The sequence below is a fragment of the Meleagris gallopavo genome, chromosome 1, assembly GCF_000146605.3.
Source record: "Meleagris gallopavo isolate NT-WF06-2002-E0010 breed Aviagen turkey brand Nicholas breeding stock chromosome 1, Turkey_5.1, whole genome shotgun sequence".
Classification (NCBI taxonomy): Eukaryota; Metazoa; Chordata; class Aves; order Galliformes; family Phasianidae; genus Meleagris; species Meleagris gallopavo.
Window position 1 is genome coordinate 175,949,489 of NC_015011.2, and position 14,061 is coordinate 175,963,549.

General features: G+C 37.0%; 1 protein-coding gene across 1 annotated transcript in view; it reads left to right on the top strand.

The window, feature by feature from the left end:
• GUCY1A2 (guanylate cyclase 1 soluble subunit alpha 2) overlaps positions 1 to 14,061 on the top strand; it is a 90,495-nt gene that overhangs the window by 50,798 nt on the left and 25,636 nt on the right. The gene's annotated exons all lie outside the window — the stretch shown is intronic.

The window sequence follows — 14,061 nt, forward strand, 5'->3', positions numbered from 1 at the left end:
ATTGACATAGAATGGCAAGACCACATGCTCAGTGCAGATCCCACATTTCAAATTATCCTCTTATCCCAAAGGGTATTAATTATCCTCTTATCCCAAAGAGTATTAGAAATCACCAATGTAACAATTGTTTTTTCTACTTTATTGAATTTGATTTGCTTTATCCTAGAGTTTGGTTCAAATATGACAATGTTAAAAACAATGAAAAATAAGATCTGTTAATAGGAAATGTTTGTCAGCCTTTATTAGAAAAGAGGCTTGTATTGTTGCCTATGATACGAATAGAATAGACAGAATAGCTTTTAGACGCTGATTTTTAACTTTTTCATTATTTGAAGGGTAATGCATCTGAAATGCTTAGATAGCATTGGCTCGTGACAGTGAACAGTTCTTTACAGGTACAGTTAAATAATGTATGGCCTTAAGTTATATTTATGAGAAAAACGCTTTCCCTGTGGTGCACAGAAGCATGCAATTATGTTTTGACAGCTCTGTTACGTATTAACAATCATACTTAGAATTCCTCATTAAAAAAAAAAAAAGATCATCAACAAACCTCTTCGCTGAAGATATTCAGTGAGCTCCATACCTGAGCCTGTGATGGCTTTAATCGTACTTTGGACTGTTGTGGTGTAACCTGACAGCAGCTTAGCACCACACAGTGCTTGGCTCACTCCCCACGTGTGGGATAAGGGAGAGAATTGGAACCAAAATAGATGGGTTTTTTTCTCCATGTGGGTTGAGATAAAAACTATTTACTGACAGAAAAGGAAAATGGAAACAAAATAGCAGTGATAACTATATATATATATATATGTATATGTATATCTCTGCCATTCAATTGCTTTCAATTACTTTCCACCCAACGCCTAGCTGACAATACAGGTGTCTGCCAACCAATGCTCCAATACTAGCACAACGTCTTGCCTCCCACTGACCAACACTCAGCCAACCCCTCAGCAGCGTCCACCCCTGGCCAACTCCCCACGACTTTATGGCCTTCTGCCTGCCATCATATAGCACAGAATAACCCCTAGCCTAATTCAGACTACCTGTCCTGGCTCTGCCCTGTCCCCCATCGCCATACTGTAAAGACAGTGGCTCTTCCTCACCAAATGGCTGGGTTGTGCTTGGTGAGTGTGCTCCATCACTCAGCAACAACCAAAAGATTGGTGTGTTGTTAGCAGTGTCTGCTATTAACACTGTCTCAGCTAAAATCAGGACCCTGATCTTAGCTTAAAATGTCTATTTGGGATGGGGACAATGGCTTAGAAAGTGATACAGAATAGAACAACAGATTCATATCTCCTTGTGGCCAAGTGTTCACCCATATTGCTTTTCTGGGTATTATTTTGAGGAGAGAAAGACCCAAGCAAAGCAATGTTACATGGTGCCTAGTGTGAGCTGGGATGCATGTTCTCTGGGCCTCTCTGTCACACAGGTCTCTTGAGGGTGTGAGGCTAGATTCCTGACAGCCATTTCCAGTCAATTATCCAATGTTAAATGAAAAGAATATTCCCTCTTCTGGTTTTAATTCTCTCCTATAGCACTGAATGTCCTCTTCCATCATTATGAGATTGGAGCATTAATCCTAGAAGGTCAGTACCTTTAGTGTCTATATTACAAATCTCCGTCAGCACTTCTGGCTACTCTATTTCATAGCATTTTTGTCACCTCAATAACAATATCAATATTGTTTATTTATATATTTATTTATTAGATCATGAAGGAGGAACCAAATGCAAGTCCTTTAAATATCCTCATCTTAACACTCTTCCTTTAAAAACAGAGCACTCTCTATTTTTTATTCCTTACCTTATGCTACTTCAGGCATACTACCCTATCCAGCAGTAATATTTCCTCATTAAGGACTTTCTAAATATTAAACATACTCTCTCTTTTGCTGCACGTTCCTTTCAAAAATATTGTGTTTTCTTTGGGAATTGTTCTGTTTTCTTCGCTGTACCTCTCAACTTGTACAGTATTTCTGTTTCACTCTCTTCAATATGAATAAACTAGCCTAAGACTGAGACAAAGTTTTATTTACTTGTAATTCTTAAATACAAAGCTTTTTAGCTGACTGATCTGCTAACAGAACAGGAGAAAAAAATCAGTGTCTTCCTGAAATCAGCTAAAAGTTGGTATCTTGAGAGCTTGCAGATCCCCTAACTGGGCACCTTTCCAGCCTCCAGCCTACTTAATCATCCCCCCCCCCTTTTTTTTTTCCCAAAACCAACTCTTCTGACATATCTTTCTCAAACTGTGACTCTTACATCTGGAGCTTCCTATAACCCCTTGCATGTAAAGAAAATTACTGGAAAGAGAACATCTTACTTCCCCAAAATCTCCTTACTCTGTCTGGTGAGGAATTTTGTATACTTTACAGCACGTGCTGGATTAGTATATAAATTACAGAATTATGGAATCTCAGAATTGTGAGGGTTAGAAAGGACCTGAAGAGACTGAATCCAACCCCCTTGCTAAAGCAGGTTTCCTAAGCAGGTTACACAGAAAAGAATCTAGATGGGTCTTGGATATTTCCGTAGAAGAAGACTCCACAAGCTCACTGGGCAACCTGTTCCAGTGCTCCATCACCCTTACTAGTAAGTTCTTCTGTGTGTTTGTATGGAACTTCCTACGTCTTAGTTTTAGGCCATTTCTCCTTGTCGTATTGTTTTACACCACTGAAAGGAGTCTGGCCTCACCCATTTGCCTCTCACTTTCATTTAGATGTTTATTCATTAATCAGATCACTAATTCATTGTTCCTTCCATAAATGGAAGTGTGAGGCTGAAGAAACTCATCTGGGTGATTTGGAAAGCTGCCTGCCATCTGGTGTGGGCATATCTGGCTGTTGGTACTCTCATGTCTGAGCTTGCTTGGGTCTCCTATAGTGCCGCAGCGGGTGGAGCTGATATGCAGCATATACTCAAAAATCTCACTGCTTCAGAAATGGCACTTGTACTTCTATGAAAATGAACTGTATGATGTGATTGTCTCCAGCAGTAGAAAAATGGGCAAAATTAAGTGGCAGATCCTTAATGATCTGTGAATCAAACTAATGAAAAGGACCAGAAAGTGCACTGAAAGTGCCACGAGCATTTTATACCCACTCTGCCTTAGTAAAATGCACGGCTAGAAGCAGACTGTCTGGTTTTTAGTCTGAGTCTTTGTAACCAAGTATAAAAGCATATGAGACGGAGGATGAATTATAATTTCTTTAAATATTTTTTTTTGAAACTTGTATATATTCCTGTTACTGAAAAATAAACCTGTATGTGATATGAAAAAAATATTCTACTGTGTCTCAACTTGATGCCTTGCCAAAGGGCTGAAATGTTAAATACTGAATAACACAGTTTTAGAATGGGCTTCATTAAAATTCAGAAAGTGCAGAGCTTGCTTGCTCTCAGGAGATTATACCAACTACTTTTATTATTTGCAACCACAGAACATGGTGTGAAAAATTGATGCTTGAATGTAAAGACCAAAACCTGCATGCTGTATGGTAACACAACAGCATTTTCAGAAGCTGCTAGGTTAAGAACGAAGACCAAACTGATTTATAATAAGAGTTACACTCCTAAATAAACATGTTTTTGAGAATCCTATCCATAGTTTGTGTTGTAAAACAAACAGAAGGCAATAATCTCAGAAATTGATAGTCTTCTAAAGCATCTCCTTATTTGTGGTAGATAAGCAGCTTTAGCTAGTGGCAGCTGACAACATAATTATTTGACAACCAGACATGACACAGGGCCTGTTTCTGCAGTGCTGCAGATCACTCATGGCAATTTCAACCTGGATAAAGTGACATTCAGTCCATCAGGAGTGCGCTGCATTAATTTAGCATTTGTATGAGATGACTGCTTGAGTTTCCAGGGAGGGAACAATTGGGATCATGACAATTTCATAGCTGGTTTTCAAGTTTATCTTTAGTTACACACGCTAGCAAGTTGGCATAAATTTAGACTGGCATAGCTCAGGAGTCAAAAAAAGGGCATGTTGGACACAGCTTGGCGTACATGAAATTAGCTTCCAAGGTTATTGGAGAATTTTACTCTAAGTAAGCACTGGATTAGAAACAGAGCCATTCATAAGAGGTGACTGTATCTACACTAGCAAGCACTGTGGAGCACTAAGGAACAGATTTGGAAAGCAAAACAGTGTTTTGTATCCAGCATCTACATTATTTGTGTATCTGTGGGTTTTGCTTTGGATAGGACTAGACTGATCATGTGGGCTAGTTGCCCTTTGGAGGCTGATGTTCCGAAAGGAAGCTCCTGGAGAGCAGTGCTAGGTCTTGCTTCTGAAGTGCAGTCCTGAATCTGCCATTTCACATAAACAATTAAAAGATACATTCTTTTTTTATTAATTATTGAGCTATGAGACATATGAATCTTTCATTCTGTTTAGTGCAGGCTCCAATTTCAGTGTGAAAGTTGCAGAAAGTTAGTTCAGATGAACCCTCATCTTTCCAGAAGATCTCGGAGTGTTTGATCTTGAATTCTGAAACACCTTGTTGGAGAGTCTGCAAACAGGAGAAATCTTACATTTCAGATATATATTCAGATATATTCCAGCAATCTGGCAGTATGCTGAATATACAGGCTTCTCAATTGTTTTTTGGGGGCATATGTGTCATATACTATATAGATAGATTGGCACCAGTGTTTGATTCAGTTGTCCACTTTGTGTCCTCTGGCGATGTCCTGGAGACAACAAGAAATACTTATAGAATCATCAGAAAGAGTAGGAGACCTGTTCTCTTTTGGAGCAGGAATATGAAGCCAAGGTACTGCAGGGCACCTCAAATGTTAATGCCAGTGTAATAGCCAGTGTATTACACCTTTACATCAGGTTTAGAATTGCTACTTTCTATGCTTTATAGTGCCACGATTATTAGATTTATGTCCTTATTTGCTTGAAACCCCAAGACTTGTAGAGGTAGCGATGTGGAAAACAGCATTGTGAGATAATAAGAATGCACACTCCTGTAACCTAAAATAAAAACTCAAGTTGATGATGGTTCACCATGCAATTGTATGAGTAGTCAGTGGGATTTGTCATATTCATGACTATTGAAATGCGTCTTATGTCTTTTTCATGTGTAATTTCTTTTAGTAGCCATTATCTGTATTTTTTTTTTTTTAAATACATCTTCTCCTTCAGTTTGAATTCTTTACTAAACTGTAAGTTGGAAGAGTCATCTTTATGGTAATAGTTCTGGTACTAGGTTCTGAGTCTTGTCTACTTATTTTTTTTTCTGGTTGGCAGCAGCTTACTGTTTTAAGAAAAGGATTTGTTCCATAAAAGCATATATATATATATTTTTACTGTAATATCATTGGTAATCTATTAATATTAGGGTAGCAAGATATTAAATATTAGAATATTAAATTAGAAAGATATAAGATATTAGAGTTATATTTGTTCCCTTGCTAGGACATTCGCTTCATAAATCAACCACTGAGATACTGAGTAATGGCTTTTTAGTGTTTTTAATCTTTTAAGATTCAAATGTAAACATCATGAAGATTGAAGACTTCCTTGATGTTTTTTGGACCTACTTAAGTGATAGAAGAAGGCTGCATAAAGATGTTTTTAAACGTTTGATCTTTTAAATGTGTTTTCTAAAAGTAGAACATCTATTCATTTGCTTCACTTTGGCTTTTGCTCAGTCTAGTATTGATTTCAGTCAAGTACTGTTACCCATTAGTAGATCTGTTAGATTTAAGTGCCTGCTTGAATCTTGGCATATGCTTATGTGGTTCTCTGAAAAGGATGGATAGGACTGAATGCACCAAAACTCTGGGATCTGACCTCTGGGAATATTATTTTATCTCCAAAATTTATTCATTACAAGGAGGATTGTTGACTCTTTCATCAACTGGACAGATCAGAGCATGTTTAAATTATTTCCTACAGAAGAGATAATAGAATTTTTGATATGAGTAGCAAGTAATAGGCTCAGATCACTAGCCAATCTTTGTTATTAATGATAGAATCGAACAGCAGGTTTGGAAAGTGTCAGCCTGACATATTTCATTTTCTGCAAAGAGTAAATGGAGTGAGACACTTGTTTGCAGCACAGTTCACTTCCACAGCAAATCCAAACAATAGCGACATTTAAAAAATACATTTTTGCAATAATACCATTACAAAATCATCTAGGCTTGGTATGAGTAGCAGAGGCCATAATGAATCCTTACTGTTATCTATGGGAATATCAGATTTGTTTTAGTGGAAATGAACTGAAATACATTTGTTAAATGTACCATAAAAGCACTGTCACCTAAGGTTTTTATTTTCCCTTTGTAGCAGCCTGATTTGATGAATTATCCTGATTAGCTCTGGAGAACTGCATATTAAAATTGGGTGAGTCTTCCAAGTGAAAACTAGTGACATGCTGAAGAGTCATTAGAAGTTGATTTAACACAAGGAATTAGCAGGCCAACCAGGTAGAAACAGGCATAATTTATTTATTTAATTTTATTTACCTCACACAAAATCATGGTAACTGGATTAGAAAAAACTTATCATTACTAAAAATAGGTGCTGTCTATTCTGTTGCTCATCCCACGCTTGCTGCACATGCAGATGAGAGCAGAGCTTGCTTCCTCATGTCCTGATGAGCCCACCTAGGAGTGGGCAGCTTGCTGAGGGGGAAATTACTACCAGCCCTGCCTGCCCTTATCTGAAAGAGAGCTAAAAACACATGCCAAATGTGAAAAGAAAAAGAGGTAGTGAAACATCTAACTTGTAGGTAATATATATCTTTGTTCCCCAAGGCGGCTGACCTGGGAGAGATGCCTGGGCTTCTGGTAAGAGGTAGCAGAGAGCCCTTTGCTCTAAGGCTGGGAAGCAATAGGAAATGCAGCCTAAAGGTCACTGTTGGAAAGAAATGCCTCAAATTTCTGGGCATAGATCAAGGGCAAGAAGAGAAGACTCTATGCCAACTTAGGATCTGGAACCAGAGCTTTATCCATGACAGCAGGTGTGTTCAAAGGGTACTTGTCCTGTGAGGCTCTGCTGGGATGTATGGCATATCTTTGGAGGCTGGCAAAGATGGAGCACCTCTGGGATGTGCACACAAAAATCTGCAGGTGTTTAAGGCCAGCAGGGAGATGATCAGGGAGCTTTTGTGCCCTTTAGTGGTGTGTGAGACCTCTTGACTTGTAGCTTAGACTTGAGTGGAAGAGATGCTGAAGTCCTGTTTCAGACATCTAAATCCTTTCTTTGGAGCTTTGTCTTGGTTCTCTCTGGCTAATGAGAATAATAATAAAAGAATCACAGAGATTATGGTCTTGTGTCAGTCACTTCTCAAGCTACAATCTTTGTGGAGTGGAGGGAAAATATACACTGACAAAAACCAATTTGCAAAGTTCTGGCAGCAGGAAAACTAATGGATATTGACCCTGTACATAGCAGGGGGGATCGAAACTAGATGATCATTGTGGTCCTTTTCAACCCAGGCCATTCTATGATTTTATGATATTATAATAAAATCCATATTTATTTTTTAATATGGTTCCATTCATGTAGTCTGTACTGTAAATGGCAGGCTATTAAAAGACAGTCTCCATGTTGTCATGCATCTCTAATTTGGCTTTTCAATTTGAACTACAGATCCGACAGTCTTTGGGTTTTTAAACCCCTTGGCTAATGGAGTGGATGGCTTCAGTATTGTCCTAGGAGACAAAAGACATGCTACAGGCTGTGCCAAATTAAGTCAATTTCTTTAATTTAAGGGGCACATACTTGCTGTATGAAAACTGGTATGAAATTGGACATGGTTGGCTAACAGTAACGATATAATTTCTCATTTTTTGCTTTATTATGTCTCCTAAGTACAAATTTACTTTCAGAGTTCAGTCAAGAGGAAAAATGTCGACAATATTAGCATCTGAGGGAAAGTGTATTTATTCATTAAGCTGTTCTTTTTCTTCATTAGTTGTTTTTTGAAGAGATTTAGGTTAAAGAAAATTGTAGTTCCTTCTGTATGGCTGCAGAGGTTATATTTTATAATTTTGCTCTGAATATTTGTAATCTTTTAATAGCTGTTTTATTTGCAGATAATGTAACAATAATTGCTACATTAAAAAAAGAACAGTTTGATCAAGCTTGAATGCTGCTTTGATCCTATTTCTATTGAATTCAGAGAGACTTCCTCAATAAGAAGAGAGCTGGAGTTGGAATTTGCTTTATGATAATTTCCTTTTTTCCTGCCAAATCCTCTTTCTCTCATCCAAAACAGAGAAGAATTCCTCTTTCAATCACAGTGCTGTAAATCTAGTGTAAATGTGTTGACTCAATGAGCTTATTTTTGTATATATTCTGTATAAATGAGAGAAGGATTTGCCCCAGTTGGATTGATATTTCTTGTTAGTGAGGCAATGTAGTATATAATTGGCTCTATCAGTAAGACTTTCTGAGTTTAATTTCTTTTTAAGTCTACGTGTGGAAACAGACAGAATATATAATGTTGGCTAACAGATAAGGAAGCTGAAGTATTAGAGAGAAGAAAATCCAAGACATTTTCCTTATCAGGGCCTTTTTTTCTTTCATCCAGAAATTAAAAACTAGTAGGAAAGTGACATACATTGCTCATTTTCTGTTGCTTAACTGTCCTAGGTGTCGTGACTGCTGATAGAATCATACCTGCATGAAGGTGTTGCCCATTATTTATATCACCTATAAGGTGATAGATAGGTCTAGAAACAGCGTGTGAATCTTAGATAATTCATACTTAATTAAATAGCCAAAAAAAAAATATCATATATTTACATTTCTGAAGATGGGATTTTAGAAAAAAACATAGTTTAGCGAAAAAAAAAATAGTTCTATTAAAATTAAACAGGAAAGGAGAGGGTCTTTTGTACATAGGATTCAGTTTTAAGTGGGTCCTGTGATAATCTGGGAACTGAGAGGAGAGCTGACTTATTACTGTTTAGAGCCAAAAACTTGCATGGATTTTTCATGTGACCTTTGGCGTATTTATTTTTGCAAGTAGTTTCTCCAAATAAGAAGGAGCCATGTTTAGATTGTGCTCAGAGATATGTGTTCAGAAATAAATTTGTTCTGGAAAGTTCTGATATGCAAAATATCTAAGAGTGACACTGATTTGTCTGCTTCACTCCTCTTTTATGTTTTTGACAGATTTGTTCTAGTAAGTTCTGATATGCAAAATAACTGAGTGATGTTGATTTGTCTGCTTCGCTCTTTATGTTTCGACAGATTTTTCTTTATATTTTAGCTGTTTGTTTTTCACCAATGTGCATGTGTTCCAAGAATGTGTGTAGCATAAATTAAACTTACGTCCTTCCTGATGTTATTTGTGAGGGAAGAGCCATTATTGCTTGTCATTAGATACTATAACACTTTCAGGAAGTTTAAATTGTTCATTTTTACAAAAGGAATACAAAATTTAATTCTGATTTGAACATATAATTTCAAATCTGTTTAGTTCTCATTTGAGTTTTTGATAATCTAATATTAGATTCATTACCATCTACAATTATTGCAACTGCTGCCTTTTGTTTTGATTCAAAGTCCATAATTGTGCCATATGATGTCAGTAATTACTGAGGCTGCTCTGGGAAGATATACAAAGATACGGCAAGGAAAGATGATCAAGACAAATTTAGATCTGTTATGTGGTTTTATAAGTGCGTCAGAAACTACATTTTATTAGTATATTTGTTTACACTTGATATTGCGTAGGTTCCAGAAAAGGAGGAATTATGCTGGAAGATTAGGAAAACAAATTAAGTATAGTCTTGAATCGTCCAAGAGAGAAAGGAAAGGAGTGCTAAGCATATGAAGGTGAAGTTTATATTGTATTTAATTCTTCTTTACTCCACTTTCTTTTAAAGACAGCATGTTCTCTTCTCTGTATACAACTCTCTACTCTGCCAAAGAGACAAACAAACACTCATATCTGCTGAAAGTAGAATATATATATATATATCACTGACTCCAAAGCAGCTTATATAATTTAAAACAGAAGGATGTCGACTCTTCCTAACTATAAATTCATTTTATTAATTCTATCTTCTCTTCTTAAATGAATAGAGGAGTCTGTGTACTCAGAACTGAAGTGAATTTTATTTCCAGTCTTTGATTTCATGTTCTTTATCACCAATATTTCACACTTAATATAAGATTCTGTAAGGAATATTAATATGAAATAGAAATCCAGAGTAATTTACTTGAATAATGTAACATTACATTGCCTTGTGATCTTTTAGCTTTGAGACAGCCCAAATCCTGTGTTGGGACCATGACACTGTGGGTAGTGCTATATATTTATTTTTCCTGAGGTTAAAAAAAATACTGGATAGTATGACTAAGCTATGCAGGTGTGATGGTGGGTACTGAACAAGATGTATTTCAAAGGCCCTGATTTTCATCCCATGAAATTTTATTTCTCTTGATAAATTTCAGTGCCAGTTATCAGAAGCAGTTTCTTTTGAGAGTTGTGGTTATTTGTGGATTTTCTTCATGGCATTCTAGTGCTTATGACCACTTTCATTTTAGAGGCATGTATTCCCTTGTAGGAAAATGAGATTTGTCTCCAGAATAATTGAAAGCAGAATCTCTGACTGGAGAAGCAATAGATCTTGTGCCTTTTAGTGTCAGATCCACTAAATATGTAACTTTCTGCGTTCTGCAACTGAAAGTAGGAAGAAGTAGAAGAATTCTGTAAAATACCAGAATTCTCAAGAACGTTTATACCCTAGCATGGGTGTCTCATACTGGTCACTAGCAGATAGTGGACACAAGAATAGAAGCACCATGGACTAATCCAGTGCAGCAGCTTCAGTATGGTCATTGTTATCACAGTACCATAAGTATGTTGTCAGTCTCCTTCTAAAAATACATTGTATTCCAAGACTGATGTATAAAGAAGGACAGGAAAATCATTATCTCTGTGTTAGGAATTCAGCCTGACTTGTCAGAAGTTTGTAAAGATAATCCAGCTTGCCAGACTCAGGCTCTTCCAAAATTGCCCATTTAACCAGAATGCAGCAATACAGCAACATCAGCCTAAGAAAGTATGGCTCGTAATATCTCTGCTTTGACCAATAAAATTGTATTCTAATATTACCTATGTGAGTGAATGATGATCAAGGTGGAGAGGAGGAGGGCACATCCCTTTGGCACTGCATCATATAGCCAGAGCAACTGAGTCCAGAGTGGTCCAGTGGGTGCAGAGGAGAGTCACAAAGATGATCAGGGGGCTGGAGCACCTCCCTTACAAAGACAACCTGATGAAGCTGGGCTTGTTCAACCCAGAAAAAAGAAGACTGAGGGGTGACCTCACTGCAGCCTTTCAATACCTAAAGGGAGCCTACAAACAGGAGGGGAATCAACTCTTTGAAAGGGTTGATAGCTGCAGGACAAGGGGAAATGGTTTTAGGTTGAGGGAGGGAAGATTTAGGTTGGATGTCAGGGGGAAGTTCTTTACAGAGAAAGTGGTGAGGTGCTGGAACAGGCTGCCCAGAGAAGTTGTGGATGCCCCGTCCCTGGAGGTGTTCAAGGCCAGACTGGATGGAGCTCTGGGCAGCCTGGTCTAGTATTAAATGGGGAGGTTGGTGGCCCTGCCTGTGGCGGGGGGTTGGAGCTTCATGATCCTTGAGATCCCTTCCAACCTTGGCCATTCTGTGATTCTGTGATTCTGTGATTCTGTGAGTCGATTGCTGTTAGCAGTACAGTGCTGATGTTTGTAAAGAAGAGCTAGTGGAAAGGAATTCATCTCTGATGAGTTTTTGTAAGTGTGCTGTGTTGCATCAGGAAATAAAGATTTCTGTTCTTCTTGGCCCAAATATCACGAAATGAGATTTAACTTAAGCATTTACAATTCAGCTCTAATTTGAATCTAGTACAGCCCTAATTTCAATCTAATAATATCAAACTATCTGTTCATACCAACAGTTTATTATTAAGTAGAGACATATTTTCAAATAATACAACTTTTTTTTTTTTTTAATTAATTGATAACTCCAGAACAGGAAACTGTTTCTATTAATTGCAGTTCAGAACATAGTGCCCTGTGTGGTCAGTGTGACCTTTAAATGACCTATCTTCAACAGAATTAATCAAAACTTCAGATACCATAACAAGAGAGAATTCTGCCATTTTGTAATTTTTTCCCTTGAATGCGAATGTTGCAACTTGTTTCTTCAAAATGTTGAGGTAGACAGAAATTGCTGAATATAGCATTTTTCTCTCAGTAAGGCTGAAATGTTTGGTTCAATAAAGACAAAACAGTTCATTTTAAGTCTTATAATTTTATTTCTACTCATGATGGAACTGAAAAACTTTGAATTTGAAACTGTGTAGATACATACTTTATTTTATTTTATTTTATTTTATCTTTTAATTTAATTAATGTATGCTCAATAAATATTTTGCTTTCCCTGAACCATCATTTCCTGGCACAAAAACATGTAACCAGGATGTTTTTGGCCATCTGTTGTCACCATGAGTATGAAGGATGCATCTACCAATCTTACCTCAGGGATGAACTGTATTTGAGGATCACTGAAGAGCTAGTTCCAGTCAACATTGCTGGAACTCTGTGGCTATAACAGCTCTAAATATGAAACTAACACTAAATGTAGCGAAACGTGAAGTTAAAAATAGATGTCTCTGATGTATTGCCAAATTAAAATTCTTACTCCAGAAGGATTAGTTCACAGGTTGTTTTACTAATGAACTTAAATGCTAAGGTTATTTCTGGAAGATTTAGTCAATTGCAGACTAAAACATTAGGGACTTTTCCTTTCTTCGGTATTCTGGTTTCATTGCCGAATTATGAATTTTACTTTGTGTAACAAGAATGTCATGACATAATAGCTTAAATGTTTAGGTGCTGGGAGTCAGATATGTTGTTGTAATTTCTCCTTATGCAGTGCGAAGGGAGTTCTGACTGGTGATTTATACATGTGAAACTGAGATTGGATGTTGCTCTGCAGAATTTAGCATTCTGGTATTCTGAAGGTAGCAATACATATCTGAGAATATGGAAGCTCCTCTCTGGCAAACTTTCACAGAAAGAGCTTTAATTCCTCTGTTGACTTCACTTGGTAGCTACTTTTATGAAATACAAGCGTCAGGATGTTGTATACCTTCACAGTGAGCAGAGGTGATGTATTTCAAGTGGTCATCAGTGTTTAAATACTATATATGATTGTAGCAAAGAAAGGAACCCGCAGTAAAATTCTCTCTACTGAATTTGGATGTTTAGCAATTTCTTTCAGTAGATCTGGATTTTTACTCTGGGGACTTAGCTGCATCTGAAGTACTTTAGTGGTTTGTGGACATGTAACATATTTCAGCTGTTTTGCTTTGTGTGAAATATAAACATGTTTTAGGTTGATTGAGAGGCCTTCATTGAAAACAGAAAGGAGAGAAAGAGGTTTTTCATAAATCACTGATCCAACTAAATGAGTTTTGGTAAACAATGCCTTATTTTCTTTTCTGCTGAGCAAAAGGTGTTATTTCCTTTCACAAACTTGTGGGAAGAAATTGAGAAGTATGGCTACTGTTTAGCTATCTCAAATCTTATCAGAGAGTTGTTCATGCCAGACTATTTCAATTTGTTATAATAAACTGACACAATGGATTTTTGTTGTACGTGTTGGTAAAAATAACCCAGAATCTTTTGTTTCCTCCAAAAAAAGTGTATTTTTGTCACTTAAGAAAGGAGGGATTTTCCACACATTTGTAACTCTCCATCCTAGAGCACACTGGCACTGGCCACAGCTTCCCTATTAGCTTCATCCAACTCAGATTAGGCCTTCTCTGTGTTCAAGAGAATCTCTCCCAGAGAGCCATGCATTTTTAAAACTGTTGAAAACTTTCTCTAAGCAAAAAGCAACCTTCCATCATTTGGGAACATTTATGTCTTAACATAGAACTAGAAAGTCATTCGTTTGCTTTTCTGTGCTGTTTCCTCTTACCTGGAGCTGGATAGTTATTTAAATTTTCTCTCTCTTCATTGGGAAATATAAACTGTCAAATTTACAAGACACAATAATGCAGTAATAGTTTCTCCTT